Source organism: Anopheles maculipalpis, chromosome 3RL, assembly GCF_943734695.1.
Source record: "Anopheles maculipalpis chromosome 3RL, idAnoMacuDA_375_x, whole genome shotgun sequence".
Taxonomy (NCBI): Eukaryota; Metazoa; Arthropoda; class Insecta; order Diptera; family Culicidae; genus Anopheles; species Anopheles maculipalpis.
In genome coordinates, this window is record NC_064872.1 from 9,513,577 (window position 1) to 9,539,629 (window position 26,053).

At 43.1% G+C, this 26,053-nt stretch overlaps 2 protein-coding genes across 3 annotated transcripts in view; both read right to left on the reverse strand.

Annotated features, from left to right (window-relative positions):
- The window catches only part of LOC126564152 (protein PALS2), a 536,462-nt gene that overhangs the window by 409,737 nt on the left and 100,672 nt on the right, over positions 1 to 26,053 (reverse strand). The window lies entirely within an intron of this gene.
- LOC126564707 (homogentisate 1,2-dioxygenase) overlaps positions 1 to 26,053 on the reverse strand; it is a 650,355-nt gene that overhangs the window by 308,577 nt on the left and 315,725 nt on the right. The window lies entirely within an intron of this gene.

Here is a 26,053-nt window from a genome sequence, read left to right on the forward strand (position 1 = left end):
TTCCCCTTTTGTGCACCTCGCAAGCTTGAGTGAGTCCTGCGGAATGACCCAATCCATCCGTTTCCAAGGCTACAATCACCAACATACGGCAAAAACAGAATTCCGATTTTTTCGCATATTGTCGTCGTTCTCATAAGGCTATAGTTGGAAAGGTATTGGGGAAAGCATGCAAGATTTCTGTCTAGAGAACCAAGACGGATTGTTTTTTGTGGAATAACTCGACAGAGGGTGGAGGAATCGGGATGGAGTACCGGGCAAAAAGATGCGTGGTGAAAAGACGCATCCAACAGTGTGTTAAACGCCCCGATCGGATCTTAAATGAGCGAGTTATCGCCAATTTTTCACTGGAATGCAGCCGGTGGATTTTTCCGAGAGTCTCTGGGACCCCCTTAATCCATGGAAAATCAGCGATAGCTCTCTCATTTTTTTTCCGATCGGGGTGTGCAGCATAGCCTTTTGGGGAACACCCTAACCAATCCCATCCATTTGGGGAGAAGTCAACCACCCTTCGAAGCTCTCATGTCCGGCGAGGCCCCTCTGCCCGGGTAGGTCCCTGGTGGCAGCCAACTCCGCCCATAGTTTAGTAGACAGCCGCCTCCATGCACCTAACTAGTAGGCAGATGTACTGCTTTACCGACCATCAGAAAGAGAAGAAAAAGAAGAAAGAGCAACGTCGTTTAAGATTCTCAAAGAGTTTTGAGAGCCCTCTTGTCTAAGAAACCCAGTTTCTAAATGTATGTTCCTGGCTGGATACAAAAACCCCTAAAAATAAAAGCCTTGATAGCCACTATAATAACGCGAAAGTTGAAACTAACAAGCTGTCTGCTTGTCCATAATGATACAAATTAATTGATTCATCACCATTCATCATTTCTTTACACCCGACCCAGGGCATACGATCGTATTCGTAATTACTCATACGAATGCAACCGAACGAACAAATTAATAGAATTCAAGTTATGCCCTTCCAATAGTCCACACAACCTCCCCATCCATCAGGCATACAGACGCGTATGCTGGTGCAGTGTCGACTCACCTATCGGTCGTTGCACATTACTCATCGGATCGATCGGTATGGCGTGAGGTTAGACGCATTGAAAGTTGTCAATGAAAATTCGCACGTTTGCTGCTGCTGCTGCTGCTGTACCGGATGAAGGAGGAGTTCTTGAACCGGGACGACGGTTTGAACTCGTCAAACTGTGGGGACGGAGACGGCATTATGCGGTACGAAGGCAAACGTTCCCTATAGTGGGCGATCGGTGATCGAGAATCGCGAAGAAGGTGCGCAACCGTTGCGACGGCCAAGCGTTCGTGTGGGGCCTTTGCGATTCGCTACGCACGCGGTACGTGATTTAAGTGGCAGATAAGTCGCGGTTGTTGTTTCGATTTCTTTCGATTTTGCCTTGATACCGCTCTTCCCCTTCGGTGGTTCGGTGGGACGGTTAGAAAATGGGAATGACGGCAGCAGGAGAACGAGTCGGTGGTATCGAATGGGACCACACGGTTACGTCAAAAGGTGCTTGCGACTCCGGGAGACATCGTGATTGAACTTCGGAATCCAGAATGCTTTAGCTCTCCCAACTACCGATCGAACATTGCTGCACGAGCTGATCGAACGCTACTCTGGCCGGGTGGATGTCGTTAGCCGCTGTGCTTACGGTGGTTCCACATTACGTAATCGATGTAATGACATAAAAATTCATGAAGTCAAGAAGTTACCCAGTGCCGGTGTCGACAAACCGGTGATCTTGGGACGCCGGCAGGTGACAAGGTAAGCAAGCGTGTAGCAGGCGCAGGAAAGGGTTTGCAAACTGGTTACCTAAGGAGACCCTGCCACTTTTTTATGGACCTGCCGAGGGGGGTTTTTGCTCTTTCACTCGCTCTCACTCACTCGGCACAAAGGGGGTTTATTTATTTTTTACTTGCAAAAACTCCCAATCCAATCGATTCCACACAGTTTCGGTACCAATTGTGTAGAGTTTTTGCTGTGTCCGTAATTTCCCCCCTCGCAAGTGGCACTCATCGTAGAGGTAGAGCGTCCACTGCCAAAATCCACAACACTTCAGCTAGAGGGCCTACCGTATACCCGCTGCATGTGATATTGCGGTCGCTACTTAACTCGGCGACAGCTGAAGCTGAATGTTTGAATGAAGACGAAGTTTTGAGTGAAAGGAAGTCACCCAAGTTCACTCCCTCCCCTCCCCCTCCTCGCCGCGTTCCTCATCGGTCACGATCGACTCTCGGACTCTCGTCATGGTGAAGGTTGTAGGCTTCCAAGGTATTGCGGCCCCCAGAAGTAGTGGAATCGGAGTTACGCGATTCGTTTGTTCAAACGCAGTCAAGTTACCCCTGCTGGGTCACGCAAAGTTCCTTCTAGCAAGGATACTACAGCATATGACCATGAAAGGATCCCGCGTGGTACGTGATAGCTTTGAATTTCGCAACCTAGAGGATTTTAATGTGGAATCTTCGTGTAAAGTGTGAAGGTCATCTTAAGTAGAGCTTTGACAATGGGGAAGTTCCGCCAGCTGGACAGTTTATAGCACCAATTTTCAAACGATTTATATCTAGCTCTGCTTCAGGTCCACCTCGTACCGAGCGTACCTTGATGTTATCTCATTATCATCCAATGAGTAGGAAGCGGATTTAACCTACTTTTCGTGTGCTGGTCCGAGATCGTGACGCGAGCGAGCGTGTACCGCCATGCTCCAGTTCGAGAAATCCTTCAAACTTTGTAACGATTTCTCTGTGAACATGAATGAATGAACTACGGTGGCCTTTTCGAAAACAAAAAAAAAAAAACCACACGAAAAATCCTCCGTATCCCTTGTCATCTTTTGCCGTTGATGCCGCTGAATGAAGGTTTCTCGTCTCACCGTTGCTCACCGGGAAACGGGACATGATAAGCGTAAAAGTTTAGCGTGCGGGATGCGATAAAACAAAAAGAGAACGGAAAAGACGACCGCGTGGTCGTGGTAACATCAAAGAGCCAAAACCCGGCATCACGACGGGATGTGGGGCAACAATGCCATCCATCGGCTGGCTCGGCTATGCCATGTGATGTTTCGTGCGTTTCCACGAGCGGACCCGTGTAATAGCTCGCTGCCGGCGTTGAGCTCGAGAGCATGAGCGCCTGAGTTCCAAGCGGCCGTTCGGATCAACTTCGAAAAACGCATGTGCAGCGAATAAGCGGCCGGGGTTGTTGTAAGGCAACATTGTTTCGTCGGCTCGATGTAAGTTAATGTTATCGAATGGGTGTGCGCAATCTTATCATCAATATCAGCATGTAACGGTGCTCGAAGTCGCACCGGAGATGGGATGGAGCTTAGCGGTGTTGAAGGAGGAAATGTTAACAGTAGCAACATATGGTTTGATTTGAAGTCGTTACCGATCGCGCGCTACGCTCTCGACTAGGTTGGATCTCACTCTCGTAAAGGGTGGGTTTTCTCCCACTTTTTACATCGGCGGGGGGGAATATTTTATGGTTACAGGGTTTGTTTGGACTGCTAGGGGAGGGCTTTGGTGGCATTAATTGTGATGCATGTAAAGTAAGAGTTGATTACTAAGAAAAGACCCTGTCGGTGGTTGGAACATCCAGAATCCAGATTTTGTTATTCTTGCAATTGGCACGGCCCGACGGCCGAGATGCTAAGAGCGCCAGTCTTCATACAGCAGGACCGAGTATCGTATGCCGTCCAGTTACTGACTATCCAGTTACGGTTACGGAAGGACGACCCGGAAGGGATTTGAACCCCGCTCCTGTCGTGTAAAAACCGGTGCAGCTGTTGCCTAATATACCAGGCCGCCCCCTAAAGCTATATCTATAGGAGCGTTTACGTCTACTCTGGCGTATGAGCTCTTCATTACTCAGAATAATTTTGTTCGGACACATGGCGGTGGGACGGTGATTGAGGCGATAATGGCTACGGTCTTTACATGGCAGGACCGGAGTTCAACTGTACACTATCCAACTACGTGGTATCAATAAGTCTAGCAAACTCGGCAAACAAATATCGGCATGACTTGAAAGGCCATTAAGCTAAGAAGCAGATACAGGGAACCTCCAATGGAGCACACTTTTTCTATCTCAAATATCCTAGAGTCATCGTTGCTTTCGTGATGTAAATTGTCAACTGTTGGGTTATTTTTTTAGTTTAATTACTCACAGCAACCAATCTGTGTGAAGTCATTCTGCTAAGGTTTCCTAAGCTACTAGCACATACAAAAAACTGAAGACATAATTAAGAATATTCGACCATCGTTACAGCTCTAGCTCGTTACAGAAATTCAGAAACCCTGTCTCACGATGGAGCGAATCATTCTCACGCGGGTTTCTCATGCGTACTTCCCCGGTCACTATTCCTATACCAACCTCGACTCGGTGTACTCTCAACCACCTGGCGCGTAGGTCGTTCGTAGTGGATACCGTAGTCACTCACCAGGCGCGCTTACATCTCGTTCGTGACACTCGTGATTCTCCGACACCGATACACCGGCGGGTGGTCCGAGAAACACACAACAACTCGCCCGACGCTGCGAATCGCGCGAGAAGAGTTGCGTTTGATCACTCAACCAGAACGGTGTTGCGGTGGTTGTTGCGCTTTTCATCTCCGGGTCTGGTTCTCTTCCCAACTTATCGCGGCACGCACTTTGCGGAGGACATCACGCAGGTCGCGTGGCCTCGTGGTACGTGGTCGTGATACGCTTGTGCGTGCGTGGAGTTGCATCCCATTGGTGTGTTGCACTTTTGTGTGAGCGTGCTCTAGGTGTGCAGTAATTCCGTGCGTGTGGGTCAGTGTTATCGACTGTACGAATGTGTCTAGGGATTGTTAACGATTGGGAGAATCGAAACTGTTCTGATCCATTTTGGAGAACTATCCCGCCCGGGATCGCTAGACATCTGGCAGACATGCTGTCGTCGCTAGTGTTGCCAGTAGGTAGCGATCTGCTTTCCCCATCTGGGCTGATGCTCACGCGGTTTTAGTGGTCTTATAGTGCAAGTGCTGCTGCTGGTGCCCCTTCACCGAAAGGGTACGCAAGGTTTTTGTTGTTGTTGCGTGTGCCTCATTCGTGCTGTTGTTATTGGAGTTGCGTTAGCGTTTTTTTTTTTCTTCTTCGCTTCTTGTGCTCTCGCATCGAGGAGTCGTGTAGTCGAGAATCGTGAGGCGGTGAGCCAGTCAAGAAACGGTTTGGTTTCGCCTTTTTCGTACGCAATCGGCGCGGTACACCGGTAAATTCGCTCGATTGACTGTTTTGTATTTTGTGTGGCTGCGAGTGGGCCTGACACGCACACACGCGGATATTCTGTGGCATGTGCAAGCGTGTCGTGACCTCCTGGCGGACCTTTTTTTTTCGATTCACGATTTACTTCGCGCTTCGGTGAGGTAGGCACATTACAACTTGAACTTCACAGCAGAAGCGAACTGCTCTGATCTGCTGGTGCAGCAATTGAGGTGAAGTTTTCTGGCGTCTGTTTATACTCTTTCAACGCCAGCTTTACAGCGTAAAATCCCTTTGCGGCGTGGTAATTTCAACGCTTGAGATCTACTTTTACCCAGCTGCTTGGTTTCGGTGCATACCAAAAACACTCATTCAGGTTAATTCACGCTCCAAACGTCAGGAAGCTGACTCCGACGATGACGGCGAACAAAAAAAAAGGAGCGTGAAGGACGACACATGTGCCATGCGGTGCCAGTTTAGATCATCTCGTGCCCCGACACCGTAACTGTTGGTGACGCATCGGCGATGTTTGGTGACGTCGTGACGCCGGGGTTCGCCCCGGTGTATGTGTGCTTGGGTGAAAAATAATGTCCCCACAGTTGGCCCAAAGCCCGCACGTCCAATGCCAAGTGGAGTGAACTGGAAACTCGGGCCAACGGTCGTTAGGACGAACCCGGGGAATCCGAATCCTTTTACGCGCGTTGTTTGCTTCCTCTGTTTGTTATGGTAGCTTCCGGTAGCATTTTTCGGGAACATTGTACTACAGATGAAAGCGTAGAACCGTTGAAAATGATTTAAAGCTTGCACCTCGTTTCGGTGTGGTGTGTTTTCTCACACCGATCGATGTTAGATACCACCAGCAAAAAAAAAAAGCAAGGGACGAGACGAAATTCATACCGGAAAATTAATGGGCCAGATAATTTCTGGATTTATATCTTCGGCTCATCATTGTGCGCCAGTGGGGCCGTCTGGCTTGGTTTTTGGAGACTTGCAAGGCAATTGGCTCCCTTCATCAAATCATCCCAATCATCATCACTGTGAGCTGCGGCCGTAAAATCATTAAACTCTCCTCCAACTTGTCCCAACACCTCACCACCTACTTCTGCTGCTCTGTCTGCAATAAAATCATAAAAAAGATCCACAGTGCTCTGATCAAAACCTCCCCAAAGTAGAAGAAAAAAACAAAAAAAGACAGTCCGGCGTGCGTGGTTTTAAACCATGAAATGGTGTGCGATTTTGTCAGATTGTAGTGCGAAACGAAGCAAAAAATTAAACTCTGAAAGTCAAATCGTCCATCCCACTATCCTCACAACACTTGGTCGTAAAGTGCAGCAAGGTGGAAAAATAGCAAATGGCACACATAAACAACGGTACAGAAGCGGCAAGACCGGATGATGTTGATGATGATGCATCGCGTTCTCCCGGCTAAGACAGAGCTCCCGGTGTAAGCATTCCACACGCACGCACGGCATACAGAAAGTCATCAATAATCTGCTTAAAATCCTTACAACTCTCCTGCGCAGATCGATTGTAGTGCAAGTGGCCATTTATTATCATCGCAGGACGATGATGATGATGCTGCGTGATGTGCGTGTTGGAGAGAATAATTAAACAAAACAAAAAAAAAAAACAAGTCCCACAAGTAACCGAATAATCTCTCATCATCTTAGCCATATTTTCTTATCGCCAGTATGAATGCTTCATAATTACAACATAAATTTATACACGCCAGGTTTGCGTTCGGTGTTCGCGTGTCGTGCAGTGTTTCGTGTGCTAAAAAGTGGTGAATATAAGGTAATAAATAAAAATAAAAACCTATCCCTGCGCAATAACGGCTTGGAGTGCATGTGCAATCCGTTAACGGTTACGTGTGTGCGTGCAGCAGAAGCAGTTGTAGTAAGAGTGATTAATTGGCCTCACGTTTCCTAAAACCCTTCCGGCGGTCACAAGGATAAAGTTTGGTATTTCAAAGCGAAAAAAGCGTTACTCAGTTTGCATTCGGTGAGTTTCCGATAACGTGTGCTGCTGCTGCTGCTGCTGTTGCTGCTAATTGATATGTTTCCCGTGTGGTACAGTGAGAATACAAGTGATGTGTAGAGTGTTGAGTAGTTGAAGAAATACATAGCGATGCAGCTACTGTGCGATATTGTGGTGATTAAAATGAAGGATGAATCCAGCTCCAATTTGCCACCGGATCGGTGTTGAGTTGTAACGCCTGGAAGGTGGTGTGTGTGTGTGGTGCGAAAGTGTCGGTGTTGATGAACCTGTCGGTGAGTTTTGTTTGTGGCAAGTGGACGCGAAATAACGACAACGAGGCGAAGTCAATCAAACTAGCGGTTTGCTACTGAATTGAATTTTTGGTAAGTGTTATGCTGCTGCTGGGTTATGCTTTAAAAATAGATAGATTTTGATCGGTTTGTTTTCGGTTTTGTGTATCATTTGTCTTCAGTACATACAAAAAATTAAAGCGTTATAAGTGGATTTGGGGTAAACCAGCCGAGGAACAGTTCTCCGTGAGATCCTTGAGCTAGAAAATAGAGTCAAAATAAAAGGGTGCGTCGTGTTTTTCAACACGTTTTCCCTTTTGGCGAAAGTCCAACAAGCTAAATTGCAGTACAAAGTCCGGGATGGAGTACAATTTTCAACAATATGAACATTGTCATACAAAACAGTAAGCTCAGCAGCGATAAGATATAAAATATTATCGGCAAGGCAGTTCAGGACCCAGTAGCATTTTGTTGTAGAATGCTTCTTGAATATTGTATTTCAGTAAAATTCTATCCGGAAGTTAGAGAGAGAGAGCTAACTCGAGACTCTTAGATCACATCTACGGAGTTTATCTTCTATAAATCTATTCATCCTTCCGTATTTTCAAGACGAATGTACGGTATTGAATTTCATATTTTGGGCACTTGTTCAACGGGTGACCATCTGGACTATCCTTCCACATAAAATGTCTGACTGATAAAATTAAATCCATCCACTAGCGTTTTTTTGCTGTTAGTCTAACCACACAAAACAGGCTAGATCTGGTAGTAGTATCTTAAATAATCATTTAATTTGCTTCATAATGTAGCATAATAAAAGAGAAATCCCTAAATTATGCATTCTAATGTTCGTAACCTTTCCACCGGTCCCAAAACAATGCAGCGTCCTTGTTCTAAGGCCCGCCTTTTTTTCCTCCTGCTGCAAAGGAAGCATCCTTTTGGTCTTCACACGAAAGATGTTTTTTTTCCCCCTGTTAGCCATTCCTTCGATCCTTCTCGATGCTTTCGCCGGTCACCGTAAAGCTCCAAACACTACCCACCTTTTCTCCGTGTAGGAGTTAATGATCATTTCATTCACTGCTCCATCCTTGCAAACGCGCTTCCGTAGCCGGGGTTTCAAGAACATCGTTGTGGTATGCGTTTCTTTGAGTTTCTTTTTCGGTGGCTGCCCACTGCTCACGTGCTGCAAGAGGTGTCCTTAAAACTCTCAAGAGATTTTTCGAACCGTTAAAGCGAGTGGGACCACCATAATGAACACGTCCTTAAGCTGACCCAGTAGCCGGTACATGGAATAGTACTCATGCCCCCTTTTTTTTGTGGTGTTGGGTGAGTATCATAATCCGGTAGCTTTATTTTTTCACCTTCCACGCCGGTAGGAATGTAATTAAATGGCTAAAGGCAGAAAACCAGACAGCCGTGGGGTGTATCGGAAGCATCCGGATCGTGTGGTTTTTATTGTGGTAGAATTTGTCAGTCCATTCCGGTTTATGATCTGGTGGACTTTTACTGGTGAGGGTGATAAATGGGATACACCGGATGTGCGTGTTTTTTGTCTGCCATCGGGTTGGAGTTTAACCCAAAAAATGGGAGTTCCTTAATTTTGGTCACAATTTATGGCTGTTTCATGCGATTACTGAAGGTGACAATGGTTCGGGGACTCATAATTAGGATCGTAAATATTTAACTTAATCGAATGGTTTCAATAATCACACGTTTATTAATGGGAAGCATCCAGTTTTATTGCTCATCATTAGAAGCAAGCCGAAAAGGAGGTCAAGTTTTTCGGAACCGTTTAAGCGATTATGAATTTTCCACGTGAGCAATATTGTACCGATATTAACATTGCTCTTCTAAATGTGGGCTATGTTTTTTGCCAGCAACTAAATTGCTCCGTTTGCTGTAGTAATTGATTCTCGATTCTGCAGCATTGGTTGTTTACTGAGCTCTATAGCAAGAATCCTTTACATCGACAGACTTTGGAGTGGAGTACTCCTTTCGATGCGGTACAATCGATACGTTATCCCAATGCAAACGACGGCGAACTGCCAGTACGGGACAAGTTTTTCCTCGAACAATATCAAATACGAGCAGCGCTTGTTGTTTTCGGAATCGGTTAGAGTCCCCCATCGAGATGGGGGTTTCCCTATTTATGGCCATACGTCCCAATTTTACCGTACCGGTAGCAGACGACGCACGGGGGAGTTGGTGTGAAATGAGGGTGAAAGTTTCCGTTCTCCCTAGAACATCGATAGCAGGAACATCGTTTATACTTTTTCCGAACCAGTATGCATTACTTACCCGTAACCTCCTCTGCAACTGGCAGGAGGAGGATGAATATTTCGCTGTCTTGTTGTTTCGTAGTTGGAGAACCTGAAACCTCAACTTCGTTAGTCGCACGTCGACGTTGGAGCGAAAATCTGTCCTTCCGTTTTCCCGTCCAGCGTTACCCAAAACAGACGATCCCATTACAACCAATCAAGCGATTCCTTTCGGCAGACGACGCGTTTTGGGCTAGCTTCTATCCTAATGTTGCTATTTTTTTGCTTGTTGGCTGTTTGCTACTGGTGTGATAAATTCTATTTTCCATCCACTTGAACCAAGAGCATGCGAGCATTAGAAGACAACACATGCTGAAAGAAGCAACAAAAAAAAAGGAAAAAAAAACAAACACTTTCTAAATTGCTACACAAGAAAGAAAGAAAAACCATGCGGAAGGACACTAAGCGCAATAGGAAGCGTTGGGATAAAATGAGTAAAGTTGAAGCGAGCTAAAGACTGTTAAGTAGAAAGCAAAAAGAAAACAATTACGAACCTCCATCATTCGAAAACAAACAACAAAGCAATTCGTGAATGGTTGGGAAGAACGAGGACAAAAGTTTCGGTTGTTCTTTGCCCGGAAATGGCAACTGTGGACGCGGAAACTTAAATGCCATCACGTTTATCCTTTTGTCAGTTTTCCGTTTCCATTTTTTGTGTGGATTTATTTTGCACGGTTGGTTTCAGTGTTGATAGTTATTGGTTTGTTTACTTTTCGTTTTTTTTTTTTTGAGCCAGTTTTTCCAGGGGAAAATTTCGAATCATTTCCAAACCAATTGGAATCTATTTGGTGTTCTTTAACCTTTTTTAAATGGACCATTTAAGCGGAGCTCGCAACTGCGGGAGGTAGGAAAATTGATAATTCCTCTCTTAAGTGACTCGTCCTCGATAGGCTGGCATTGTCAATGATATGAACCTAGTAAATTGAGTGCCACAATTGAGGAACTATCTCAGTCGCTCTCTCTCTCTGTCGAGGGAAAGTTTTCCCGGAGTTTGGTAAATCGATTGGGAGGGCGTTTTATTTTATCATCTTGTTTACACACCGGAATCCAGATATCCGAAAGTGGACTTTCGGGATTCGAATTTTGGGTTTGTTTGTTTGGCGAAAGGCTTTGCGACTCTACTATGATTAATGGCATTTTAATGATCTCCAAAAGCTGGGAGGCGTAGAAAGGTTGAAAAGGATACAATGCAGTGGTTTGGTGTTGCAATGCTCCACATTGATTTATTATTTTCATTCTCAATTTGCATACTGACTGGCTGGGGGTTAGTTGACCACAGTGCCTGGCAACAACTATCGATTTATAATTCAATCTATTCTACAAGCGAGGGAGGTAGAAAGAGAGGTCATTGCGAACGATTGTTTGTGGATTAAGAGAATCAATTTGAAAAACCCATACTATACACAACGCAACTTCCCGTACAACAATGTGAAATGCCCAACAAACGATGTCCATTCTGTGGGCACCTCGTTTGCGATTGGTGCTATTGATCACCGTTTGATTCGGTTTATTTATTCGTTTATCAAATCGTACCCTACATCTGCTCAACACCTGCTGCCATACCGGAGTCTGAGTTCTGCGCCTCTGTGTGTGGTTGGCAAAGTTTTTACGATCCAACTGAGAGCCCAGCAAAGTGAAGCAAAAGCGTATCGATTTGATGTGCCATAAATTGATCTGTGCTTCTCCTGCCGCTTGGCGGCTGCTGTCATCGATTCCGATCGACGACTAAGATGAAACACGGTTGACATTTGCTTTATGTGTTGTGTCGGCACTCCGATTTTGTCCTCCGGAAATGTCACGGAAAAGTTGTGCCGACAGTTGCTTGCCTGCTTTGCTGCTTTCTATTTGTTTGGAGAAAAGCAAGAGAAGAGGTAAGTTTTCTTTTTACGTATTTCCGTCTACTCCCGGGTGACAGAAAACACAAAGAAATGGCCAGTTTGTTTAGCGTAGAAGGAGTTGTTTTTCATTCCTCATTTCTTCCCTCTTGTCGATTGTTTTTATTTCGCAATTTCTTTGCAGTATTCCTTCTCTTCACGCTACGTTTCCACTTTTCAAAGACACATCAGTCCACCTAACCGTCAAAGTATCCGGAAGCGGGCCATTAGCTTATAAAGCGTGTTTTATTTGTAAACACGACTGTTTCCGCTCGGCGAAACAAATTCTCACGCACAACGACGACGATGGAGACGGCTCTAAGGATAGCCAACAGCGAAAAAAAAATGGAAGGTGAATGGCGCGTTTCTAGTGCGTATTTATAAATATTTCGCCAAAGTCAAAACTGCTACCGAAATAGTAACCGCCATATCAAACACCAGGGGGTCAAGAAACCCAAAATATACACACATGCATCGATTTTTTTTTTCTATTTATTTTAACGTTTTGTAGTAATAAAGTGAACGGAGAAGGAAAAAAAGTGGATGGAGGACGGATAAACAAATAAACGCATTGAGGAAAACTTCCAAACAACAACAAAAAAGTCGTTCTTCCCTGTGTATGTGCAGGGAAAAATTGAAAAATTGATCATAATCGGTAGTGAACGATTGAGGACGGTAAAGTGATTGAGCGGCGGGGTAAAGAATAACGTATCACAATTTCTCTGTCTGTTTGTATACGCGTTCAGTCGCTTTCATCTTGAAGAATTTTCCATGTGCCTTAACGCGTCAGTGGAAAACCCCCGTTTAATGTAGCTTCTTGTAGTGAGCAGAAAGACAACATCAGCAGCACTCACGAAGATTTGAGAAAGACTTAAATCAAACACTTTTAATAGAAGCAGGAAAAAAAACTCCTTGCTGCTTGTTTCTTCCTTTTCACCCATTAGAGTAACCACTTCACACACGGAGGAAAATAGAAAAGCAGAAATGGAGAACGGCGTTGTTGGAAAATGGAAAGAGTTGAGGAGTTTTCCATTTAGGGATTTCTAACAAGCACGCGAGGTTTAGCTATGGTGAAAGTTTAAAGTGCCTAAGCGAGTGTGTTTGTGCTTGTCTATTGCATTAATTCGATAGATTACCCAAGCCAGAGGCAACACTAAGGAAGAAAGAATTTTTAATTCAGATTCCTGTTTTATTCTTTTGCTATTTTGTCTTATAAAGATTTGTTTTATCCAACCGACAAATAAGAATAGCATATGGTGAAAGTATATTCCAAAAGCATATTTTCCACTTAACTCTATCACAGGAGGAGTTATTTATTAAGCTCTTGTTTATTCTTGCATTGTGGAATTTCGTTCGTCTTTCTTGCAATATCACTTGTAATTAGATCCTAAGGGACTTAAAAGTCAAACTAATTTACCTACTCAAACAACTTAATTTTGCTTCGCTTATGTTTTTTTAAACACTTGTACGGTTAACTATTTTCTTCATCCAACTCTTTGTTTCATAAAGCGCCTGAAACAAGCTGCTCCAAAGCAGGGGTCCATCGGTTATGAAATACGGTCGGAAGAGGGCATTTTCTATCTATCGGCAACTAAAATTTGTCACATATTAGCGATGTGCCATTTAAAAAAATAGGATTTCCTCATCATGTAAAGGAAGAAAACATAAATTCCTTACATGATCTGTACTTGAGATTTAATTTGAAAGATTGGGCCTTAACTTGAGGGTACAAGATTGCAACAATCCATCCACATAAGATTTCTGGGCCACATAACCATAACTGGCTAATATTCTGTGAAGAAACATGTTCCTTTCTGAACTGATTAAGTTCTTAAAGGCAACTTTAGTTGACTTAAGTTTCCCATTGAAGAATAGTCCATCCTGCGTAGTTGGTTAGTCATTCCTCACTACGGGGGGACGGTCCGGATGGGATTAAAACCCGGGTCCTACCGTTTGAAGTCCGGCATCGCTATCACATACTCCTCCGGGCCGCCCTGATTACTATTCTTGAAATTATTCTAATCAAAAGATTTTTTGTCTGTAGCAATAATTGAAATTATTTTTAAGATAAGACACATGATTTACACAACCAACCTAGACCGCTATGAGCTGAGCTGAGCTGGCAAAAAGTAATTCAGAAGAGAAAGCACCTTATCTGAAAGAAGTACAAACTAAAAATCCTAAATATAATTTTTCTTGGCATAGATTTTTTGGTCCTTTGTCTTGTCAATTTAAAACTACTTATTGTGCACAGTAAAGAGTCAAGTCTAATTTAATAAATTTAAAACCTCTATTAATAAATTAACTAAATTCCTGCGTGAAATCGTTTAAAGAATGCTGAAAACAATACGAAAACCCTGCTTCTGGGAAGGAGTCGAATGAGTTTTCTCTCACAACAACTTTATTTTCTCCCTAGTGCCCAAAGATTCAAAGGCCAGCATTTTCCAGTATAAAGCAGCCGCATTTGCATTAAGTTGTATGCAGTTTTTCCACCGGTACCAACAGCGCGATAGCTTCCAAGAAAGAGAAATGAAAAATGCTTTGCACTGGCACTGACAGCAGATCAGATGCTCTGGCTGTTTTATTTACTGTAAAAAGAAAGAGAGAGATCCAGAGAGAGAGCATTAAAACTAGTGGTATAAATAAATGAAATTTCTTCACAGTCTAGCCTTTGAATACTTGCTGGGGAGTTTAATTTTAATTATTTTCCTCCCACATTGCTCCACAGCACCACAAGACGGGAAAAACCGAGCGAAAGAATGTTGACCAATGTTGCAGTTGATCTAACATAGTTTTGAGTGGTGTGGCTTCACGCTTGAATTGGTTGGCGTCCAATGTAAACAGTGTCGGGTTTGATGACGCGTGATTGATGTGAAGTGTGAAGTGAGTTTTGAAAGGGCAAAACTACAGACCAGCTTAGCAGTTATAACTAATTCTGCAGGAAGGTAACCATGCTCAGAGGGTTTTAAAACGCTTCCTTGTAACTTTTGAACCTTGACACTCGAATACTTACCACGGTTCGATCAACTAAAAAGGGCAACCAACGTTAAGCTACAACCGGCGCCATTAATCATACCGGTGTAATCCTTCGCAACAACAGCAACGGCACCATGATCCATCGAGCCCTCCCAAGGGCCGGTTGTCATTACCGCTGACAGTGTGAAAATTTATCGCATGTGAAAAGTCGTTACACCCATTCGATTAAGCCGAATGATTCCGAACCGGCGGAGGCCATGCGCTCTGAACGAAACGAAAACTGCAAACTCACCGAAACTTTGTCCACCGGCATTGAGGGAAAAGCCGGGTCAGCGTCGCGAAAAGTTCGCACTTTAGCCTTCCGGTGTTAATTAATCATTGTTTAGTTTTGCCAATCGATGGCCGGCGCGCTAATGGTTTTTGCTGCTGGAGGTCGAACACTTCGGTGGGACTAATGACCAACGCGCAGAAAGATGGTACCAGATATATCTGAATGTATTGCTTAAGTGCACGACGACGAGCGATACTTGAGCGATTGGAATCAAGGACATCATTAGATGAGTCAATCTTGTTAGAAGACTCTTTCGACGGGGAGTTACGTACTGGCAAGGGTTGACTCTAGTGTCTGTTGGGGAATGTTCTTGAGGAACTATCCTCTCCACTCGAGAAACCACAAACTCTAGCCCTGAGTGGCGTATGTATGTGTGTGTATATGCACGAGAAGTGGCATTCATTAATCACATTTCACTATTGTTCATCATTTTACTGAGTGAGTGTTGTTGGTGGTTAGCTTTTCGGGGGCTTTTCTAAGCGTGTGGCTTTGCGCCCGATCGGATGAGTGCTGACTTCATCGTAAAAGTCGTGAGCACTGGTACGCATGTAACGAAGCCAGCAAACCGCCTTCACTTTACCGCTTACACACGGCTCTTGAGCTCCGAAAAAGGCCACAAACATTTATCACCGATGAAGCCCTCGCTGGGTAGGCAAAAGGAGTGGTACGAGCCAGCTACATTTGTCTGGGACTACTACTACTTCTGTCTGGGTATCTTTGACAGCAATGGCACCAGCAATCCCTTCGTAATCTGAAAGGGAGAGTGCGAGCAAGAGTGTGGATGAAGACGGTGGGGGTGGTAAAGGTGTAAACGGTGGGAGGAGTTTTGAGGTCAGCGAATAAGGAATGCATTGCTCACATCGGCCAGGTTTTGTAGGTCAGGGTTCAACAAAAAAGGGCTTGACAAAACAGGTGTCCGGAATGTAGGAGGATTTTTTGGAGGTTTAGTAGTTGCTTAGGGAATACGGGTTTCATGTATTAAATATCACAGACAAACTTATGATCGATTTAAAATCGATGAAAGATTTTTATAACAATCTTGTTTCTTTTCCTGGAGATTTCTTAACTTCTTGAACAGTATTTGGAGAGAAATTTTAACACTTGAGCAATGTCGAGTCCTTGAGAGTAACAGACTAACGTATCAAGACTTCAAAACGTTCGTGATGTTACTCAAGAACATGGATAAGAAAACACAGCGCATCAAAGCTTAAGCATTAAAAAAGGGAAAGCAGCAATGGGATGAAGTCTTTCAGAAGCCCATTAAATACCATGGCCTTCTGGATGACGAAATCCTTCGACGACAAGGTCTATCTCTAGGAAAATAGTGTCCTTTGAAGGATGCATTCCATCGCTTTATCCACTAGTATTTATGTAGAGAGATAAGGACTCTACTTGAATATTTGAAGACTCGTTGTTTCTCATGACTACATCACTAAGGTACTAAGTTATTTTATTACATTTCATAGATCAATTGTAGTACCTTCTGCCCAAAACATGCAGTAAGAGATTAATACAGCGCACAGGACTCGATTGACTATCCTTTATTGTCCTCCGTTTCACCAACCACAAAGATCACACGAAATTGACTCTTTCATCGCTCCAACAAATACAAGTTCACGCATTTATTTACCAATCCACAAATGCAGTACAATGTTCCAACCGATTGTTTATCTAAACCTACCTTTCGTACACAAAGTGCACGCTACCTGTTCATCCTACATTCACTTGCTTGTTTACTTTGTGCGCGCGTAAGTTATCGTTCCCGTCCGGGTAACGCCTGTAACATTTTTCGTCGAAATGCTAACTTCATCCCAACCCTTTGCAGCAGATGTTTCTGGTTAAACTGTTGCTGGTGCAACTGCTATTATCCGCTTCTTCGGGTTGAGAGCAATTTCATCTCGTGCGTTCGTACATACGCATGTGTGCTGCAGTAAAAACACTAATGCACTCTGCACCGAGAGTTTCCCAACCGGACGCCCGCCTACTCCGGTGACTATTTTTTTTTTTTCGTCCCCTGCTTTGCCACCTTTCAACCCTTTTTGCTACCGAAGGATGGGTTTGGAGCGTCTGTTGCTCGGGTGGTTGATTTGAACCTTGGGTGATGTATTCTGGGAATGAATCAGCCCCTCGAACGTCATCACGTTTCATTGTCAAGAGCTCATATGTATTGCTTGAGTTGAGGGAAAGGTAGAGGGCAAGGAGGCCACCAGGAGGACAAGATTTGAGCGCGCAGGATAAATAATGTGTTCATTTGCCTCGTGGCACCGGGAAGCGTTTAGTGGATAAGGGTAAAGCGAATGGGTTGATGGACTTGGTGGTGGTGGATGCGCCTGGTGTGTCCTGGCCGTCGAACGATGAGCATAATGGAAAAAGGGAAATTTACGACCCACAGGCCCTTGGGATCGTCCGAATGCTTGGATAGGTTGGTAGTTGGCGCAGATGATCTACTGTACTCGCGGTCGTTAGCACGCGGTTGATTGGTGGCCGTTGTCTGTGGTACTGTTTAGCAATTTTCCACTCTCTCGACTCCCGGAGGTCGGCTGGGCGAATTGAGATCGATTGTGTTTTTGTTTCAAAATGCGGCTGACCTTTCGTAGGTCACAAGGTGGGTGATTTGTACTGTTTCGGGTGGTTAATAGACGAGGTTTTGATTGCTAGCAGCAGTAAGCATGATTCATCGGCGGGAAGGTGGAGTTTTCCTTAGCTAAAAAGCGACATTTCTGTAGCAAATTCCGGTCAAAGCTTCCAGCGCTCACATAGTGCATTTCTTCGCATATAACACACTGCTGCAGCTCATCGGCACCCGCGCTATGATATTCAAAATAGAGAGTAAAAAGGCGAGAAAATTTGAACATAAAACCCACATTTTCAGCACCTCACTTCGGTGCAGTAAAAAGCGCCCATTAAACTGTACAGAGGCTGTACAGATGCATGTGTTTAAACATAAAACAAAACCATCTCCACCACAACTACGCGGTACGCGGGAGCTAGAATTTTATGAGCATTTTTCGGTCGAACATAAAAACCGCTACCATGGTTTGGACGAGGAGGAGAAGGTTTGAAATCAAAGCAACGGAAAAGAATTTTAATTTTTCCCACCACTTTCCCAACCGAGCAAGGACTTCTTCTAGCGAGCAAAGAGTATGGCATGTGCTGGAAGGGAAAATGCAGTTTGAATGCGCCTGCATTATGCATACTCGGTACTCGATGCTGATGCTGGAACATAATAAAAGTACCGCGTGGCATTGGTGCGATTACATCATTGAGTTATGGTGCAGTCTTAAACGGCGAGTCGTAATGAGTTTTGGTGTGGTAGATGAAAATGGTTTTTCCTTTGACTTTGTGGAAGAATTAAGGAAATTTTAGAGGTACGACATTCACTGTTTGCAACATTGTTTCGAATCAAAGCGCCTGAATGTATGCAATGGTAGATTTTCAATGAAATTAGATTCCATTTCCAAACATCCGTTGAGTAATGAATGATTAAAGCAGAAATATAAGGTCCTTTTAGGAGCTTATACTCATGTTTCATGTTCCAATTTATATTCTACGCATTCCCTTAAAACAAAGATTGAACTTTACTATAAATATACTTTACTATTAAAATAATTAATAATATTTTTAATAGCCGATTATTAATCCAGTGTGATGTTAAGCAATTGAAAACGAAAATATTGCATTTAATCTCTCTATCACTCTCCTTGGATGCGTAATAGGAGGAAAAAAATATTCGTTTAACAAAATTAGAACTTAAAACTTTCAGATGAATCAACTCATAACCTAATATCCTAATTCCTTGATAGAGACACACCAAGAAAAATAGTAAATTTACTACTTTGCTACTAGAATCATTCTCTCCGCAGACGATTTAAATCTGCAAATAGAAATAAATTCCGCTTCGCAAACCTTTTACGATATTATTTTGCACAATTCATGTTCCGCGTGTAAAAACAAACCAGCTCCGATGATGAAGTGCTTCCGGTTAGCCAGCAATCGTACGCCGGCCATGCTTGGTCATTCTGCCATGCTTTTCGTGTTGATCTTTTTCACTTTAATCCGCACAATCGAATATGCGATCGCTAGAATGGAGCGAGAGAGAGAGAGAGAGAGAGAGAGAGAGAGAGAAAGAAAAAAAGGAAGGCTGATTGAATCATGGAATCTTGCTAAATCAACAACACACCAATGGGAATAAAAGGAATCAATAGCAAAAGGGAAAACAGACGAAAGCACTGACATAAATCAAAGGATCATTGAGCATGTCTTGCTTCGTTTGGTAAATTTTTCTCTTTTTTTTTTTTTTTTTGTTATGCGAGTGTTCTTCTGCGCTTCTAGCTCGCGGACAATAATATCATATTTTTGCGTTCGTCGTCATCGGCGTCGTTGTGGCCGTTTTGTTTCACGTTTGTTTTTATGCTTTTGTGTGTATGTGTGTGTTATATTTACCTCCCATTTACTTCCGTTCGTACTGGTACTGTTGAGGAGAGTAATTTTCCTTTTCGTGTTTTCCACCTTTGCAAACTGCACAACCAACGCTTGGGCCCCTTGTTGGTGGTTTGAAGCATGGAACGCGAGGCAAATGGAAGCTGGTAACGGTGTGCGGTATGTTTGCGGATTTTACTATTTACGAGCGGGCGGTCGTATTTATAGACCAAAAGAAAAACTATAAATTAGAGGCGTTGCCCAGATTCAAATTTAATTACCAGCCGCTTTGGCGAGAGTGATGAACCATCCGCCGGGGGAATGCTTTGGGGCGAGATCGCGTGTGTGTGTTACTAGATGTATAGTGGCCGATGATAGAAATGAGGTTTCACGTTTCCCTAGCAAGCATGTAAGGAAAGAGTGAAGAAGATATCTTTTTTCATGTTGTACCCAAGTTATTTAGAACGATATAGCGGGTCGTTACAGTACAAAGTGTAGTTAACCTTGCCTTACTTCAATTTATAAATTTATTTAAACTGCAAATGAACTCCGTTTAACACTTCTTTTGGCTTACTGAGCACGGCATTTTTTGAGCTGTCTATAACATCAAAATGGTGTAAAATTATTCGCGAAACTTTCTTAAATGACTTTTCCTCCATTGAATATAAGTTCACCTATAGCCGGCTAGCTCCGATGAAGGGCAGAGAAACTTCCTTAACAAGACGCTCTTGTTTCGAAAGAAGAATTCTTTTCTATTTCCCCTTTAGGCAGGAAGAAACAGGAAGCGTAAGAAAATGGGCACGTAATAAAATGTATATGTGTGTGTGTGTGTTTGCGGGCAAAAGTTTGGGCTTAACAAAAGCGATCAGTTCCGGGGCGTTTTACTTGCTTTTTATTGGAATGGAACGAATTGCTCGAATAAAGCCATAATTGATGGTGACATTTTCCGTGTGCTTTTGTGGGATTTGGTGGTATGTTAATAATGTGCCATCATTCGGTGGTGCAATAACGGAACGGCGATGGTGCGATTTCCTGCAAGCAGCAAGGAACTGTTTTATTCGTTTTTATTTCACACTGCTCCGACGACATAAAGCTGGTTAATAGTTTTCAAATAGTTAGGCAACAGTTGTGAAGCAGTTTTTCGGTAGCGATCGAGCTGCTTACATTTTAGTATTATGAACTAACCATTTTTATTGTTGTAGTGTATTGTACTCTTTACTGACATTATAAAGCTTTGAATAATTATTTAAACCGATTTTTAGTGATCTTTTTCTTGCATAGAATATCAATTTCGATCGGAATCTTGCTTCAAGCTTGCCTTAAATGTTTTATGGCACTATTTTACATCTTTTATAGCACGTACCGTTTCGATTTACTAAACGCAATAATATTTAATACTATTAAACAAACAATTTCACATTTTTACTATAGTTTCACAATTTTAAGCAACAAAGTGTTGCCTTGATGTCCTTCTGTTTTTCACTTTTCTGTTGCAAGCTGGACTAGTACAACATCATAAAAGTGTTTGCAGTGTTCATCGACTAGATAAACATCTGTTTTATTGCAATGCATTGCAATCAATAGAGCTCAGAAAACGGGCAGACGCAAACCCTCTCACACACACACGCTGGTTGCTGTCAATCTGGTTTTGCCTACGGATTACCGATAAGCTTGCCTGAAGCCATAATTTATAGCATCAATAACATTTCGCATTATCATTTGGAGGATTGAGTCCATTCCCACGAGCTCGTGCTCGTAATGGACGTCAACCAAAACTTGTTAATTGCTCCACCCCCCCCCCATAAACAAATCGACCATCGTTTGGCATGTTGTTGACATGCAGAAAATGCTTCTGTTTTCTTTTTCTATCGAAGTGGTGGTACATCCTTCCAGCTTCCGATGTTAGTTTCTAAGCTGACTTGGTACTTTATACCCCAGGTGAACAGAACCGATCCTAGCAGTAGCAGTTGAAGAGCTGGTTGTGTGTATATTAAAAACTCATAAAAATGGCCCCATACGGGGACGGGGCCATTTACCTCAATGACAGTCGTTTACCAACGTATACCTTGCGTACCTTGCGTGTGAGTATATTTATCTAATGTTTCCACTTTTCGCACCCCGAAAGTGTTGTAAACGAACGCACCAGTGTCCTCAGCGCTGTTCTGGTCTAGTTCTGGTTGATCATCTTTTTTCACATCGTCCATCGTATTGCGTACAGATCGACGTCGAAGAAACTGCGTGCCAAAAGGCTTGATCCACTCCAGCTTGCTTTCTAGCTTTGCCATACTCCGAAGCACCCAGCTTGAATGTGTCAATAATCAATTCGAACGAGGTTTATTATTTAATGCACTTTGCTCATTAGGCCAAGCACGGAACGTTGATGTCTGTCGTAATATGGTGCGGTGTCGACACTGCCGAGATTCATCGCTCTGATGCCGTGATGATTACGACGATGCTGATGTGTTGCCTGTTGCGAATAGTGCAACATAATCATCGATGGGTCACCAGACGTTGTCAGCAGCTTGTTTCGCCATAATCACATACACTTTTTGCTCTGGGTGCAATTTATAGGGTAAATTCTTGTGGCAAAGTTCTCTGGGTGCAGGATGTGTTCTTGTCCCCAACCGGAAGAAAGGCTTATGTAAATGAACTCATCACACTCAACAATGTCACACTGCCGAGCTATCTCTGCTGTGGTTTACTTGGAATAGTTTCAAGGAATAGTTCTACTTTCTTACAACCATTCATCGCAGACGAAGCACAGCATTACAGAACCTTGTCCCGATGATGTCTTAATGGTTTGTGGTGGTTCGGAAGTGGACTCGGAAAACCACTCTTTGTGAGAGGGGGAAATGCGATAGCAAACAGGCGACATTTTGCTCATGTAGGTCGATGAGTTCACTTTGCCCATGGTCACGTTCAGCGAGTCACCCGAATGCGTTCCTTGCATTAGCTCCATTTTATCATTCTGACCCAGAACAACTCAGCGCTACAATGCTTCCCGATAAGTGGTGGCTATCGGCAGGAAATTACTCCATCCTTCCTGCCGCAGAGATTTTCCATTGTTCTCCCACGTATCGGACGCATCGGAAAACTCCTGATGGCCAAATCTCGATCACTTCACGCACACGGAAGCGTGATGACGGATGAAGCAACAGTAGTTGTGTGCCGGACAAGAAATGCTCCTTCTTGCTTCCGGCTGAATCGAACTGCAAACTCATTTCCCGAGAAGCCCGAAGTACATCGACGGTCCGGAAGTTGTTTGATGGGGTGAAAAGCAGGAAAATCCAAGACCGCCGGGCATCCGATTATTTGACGTTCATTGGGTGGAACCTGAAACGAGCTTTTCATCGACACTGTTGACTGTTGATTTTTCCATTCGTTTGGCTTCCGTGTTGTGTGGTTGAGATTCAGTTGAAGTAAAGTGTTGTTCATATGGTTGTTTGATAAAGAAGTGTTAAGTGAAATTCCTTTTTAAAATGTGCCTTTTTGAAATAAGTTTACATTTCTTTGCTGTACTTTATACCATCTTACTTTTACTGCACTTTCTTTTACTATAATATGCTCTGTTTGTATTCAATTTTACTTTGATTTACTTTATTATATTTATTTTCTTCTTTTTTATTGTACTTTTAGTTTGATAAATTTGACTTTATTTTATTTTATGTTTGTTACTTTATTGTAGATGTATATTTTCTGTTAACCCCTCTTTAACTTTACATGTTTTGTTTTTTTTTCAATTTTGTTTTACGCAGTCACCTTACAGCTATAATTCAATATAAAAGCAGATATAAATTGAATAAATATGACTCATAAATTAATAAAGCCCTTCCATTCTTTGGTCTCAATTTTCATAATGCCGTAAGGAAAGATGATATTGCATAATTGAATCGCACAAAAGCTTAACATTGAACAAGCAGAAAACATTGAAAAGGTCCAGTGAAGACAAAACTACCTTCAATGAAGGCTATATTGGACCAGGCATTTCACAATGGATCTTCTCAGCTCCTCTCTCTCTCTCTCTCGCCCTTTGCTGATAATCCTTTTCGTAAAGTAAATCTCGCAATGCATCCCGATTGCGTCAAGACAGTCATTGTTATGGTTGTCTTTAAGGATCATTTTACCGCATTTATGTTTTCATCATCCAACGAAAAAAAAACAGGTTGAAGGTGAAAATCAATAGTGAATTGTCGTACAAAAGCGGTACGTTTTTCCTTTGTCTGTCAGTTTCGAAAGCACCCAAAGGACGGCATAATGCATAAAAGATGTACAACAACGGCTGTCGAAGTTGATGGTGATGTGATGACAAAAACTCTAGGTAACAGCACAGTTGCACTTTTTCGCACCACACAACGATTTTCAACCACCGCGTGTTGTGGTGTTGCAACATTTTGTATATGAACGCGTGAGAATGCAATGATAAATCATACGAAATAAGATGAGAAAGACGACCACAAAAAAAAGGGGTGAAACGAATGATCTAGAAGCAGTAAAAATCACAGCTTTACAATGAGCTGTCCCGGGGTTGAGCTTGCTTTTTTGGGAAATGTATACCCAAGACGACACCGTTTCGAGGTCACTCTCCCATGCCATGCCGTTTGCGGAAAGTTCGATTATGTTGATACGACACTGGGCGAAAGTGCGCAACTACCCGCAATCGGAACGTCCAACGGTGTCTGTGCTGGCGGTGTGTAGTCACCGTTGCAAATCCCCATAAAAGGCATGTATTGTGTTGTGGCAGAGGCTCAACATCCAGACTACACTCGCGCCTCAATTGTGGCTTGGTATCGGGTAGTAGTGTATAAATTTTTACGATATGAGAAACAGATTGGTCGTAAATAAATTCCTAATGCCACCGGCTCGATCGATTGATCGTGTTTACGCTCGCCCCTCCGGACGACGCGCAGAAAAACACAGCTTAGGCAGAAAAAACACAAGCTTAGGTTCGCTGTGTAGGGCACATGCCGTCTGTAATGTTGTTTTTTGTTGGTTAAGGAAGGATGGAAGGGATCGTTAGCGTATGTTTATAGTGACACTAATGCTAAATGATTTTCTTTGATTGTGTAGTGTGCTGTGGCTTGGAGCATGTGTGCCTGGAAAGATGCCGATTGACTGAAAGTCCCTTAGCTGTTATCTGGCTCGGTAGGTCAATGGGTAACCTTTTATCGGTTTTTCCAGACGTACTAGGCATTGGTGATTTGCAGAAAAAAAAATGGTCGGGAAAGATTGTACGACATATTTGTCTAGGTCAATAGGGTTGTAAAAAGTGGATCGAGAAATACAATAAATTTTGTTTACATTATTATGCAGGAAGTTAGCAGTACACCCAGGATGTCCTTATTGTATAAAGAAAAATAAAAAACAATACAGAAATTCAGTAATAACGAAATGGAACTGTTCTTGAGATCAATAGATGATTATTAGTGAAATTTTGATCTAGATATGAATTTTTGGGTCTTTAGTTTTGTTTTTTAACCGATATCTTGAAACCAATAATCATTCGTAATCTGGCAAGAAAAATCACATCTGGATTGTCTCTGTACATAGTCCTACGGACAGAGACTGTACGACTAGCAACGGATACTTAATCTAGAAAACCAACAACGACAGCAGACCGTTCTGGTGGAATAAAAAAAGCCAGCATTGACAGTCTACAATCCATCGACAAAGTGAAGCAAAAATAGAAGAAACGTAAGAAGTGTCCAACCACTGATCAGATCTTTACCATGCGACAAATCTCACTTCAGCCCCAAACGAATTGCAGCTTTTGAACTACGTTGCTTTGACCACCGAGCAGTCTTACCAGGACGACAGGTGAGCCCGTCTTCTCTTCAACCTTTTAGTATGTCAATCCTAGCACTAAATCATGACATAGACATGAGGTTCCATTAAGAGTCCTCAATGGATTAGAACTCCTCGCAAAAGCTCGAGGAGATATACAGTCCTAGTACTATCTATTACCTTTTTCCTGTCGATCATAAATCGATCGATCATGATCATGATCGAAAGCCCCTAAGAGTATCCTTTATATTTGATAATTTCTTTCCAATTGTGAGACTATTTAGCTCTCTGTTTGACGCATCATACCTTACAACATTTTAATTTTAGATAAATTTCATTGACCAAGACTTAAACCCCTCTGAAGGAATGTTTAAAAAGTGTAAATTTTACATTTTACTTCCATTCCAGCGTATAAAAACCTCATATCCTTGCACACGATCGATGAGCTTTAATGGTGGCTTTAAATTTCTCTGGCCGCTTTACTCGCCATTGCCACCGAACAAAACAAGCAAGCGAATGCTTTTTTCTCGCCCGATATTTTTGTTGCACTATTAATCCCACCTAATCGCCATCAATTTAACCGCACACCAACCGTCCAGCACGTCCACTTTTATGCAGTCGAAAAAGTGCAGTTGCAAACTAAAGTGCATCAATTCCCGCACACCTACGGAGGCACCTTGCAGCACCGGTAGCAACCTAGAAGCAACAGCACAAACGTCACACATGAGCTAGCCTTTATGAAGGCAATTAAACTCCAACGACCACGCCACCAGCCGGTCAGCCAGCCAGGTGGGGACGTCCTGAACTTTATTGTTTGTGTTAGGGCATGGGAGCTGGAAGCTTACCGAGGTCTTCGCCTGCTGCTCA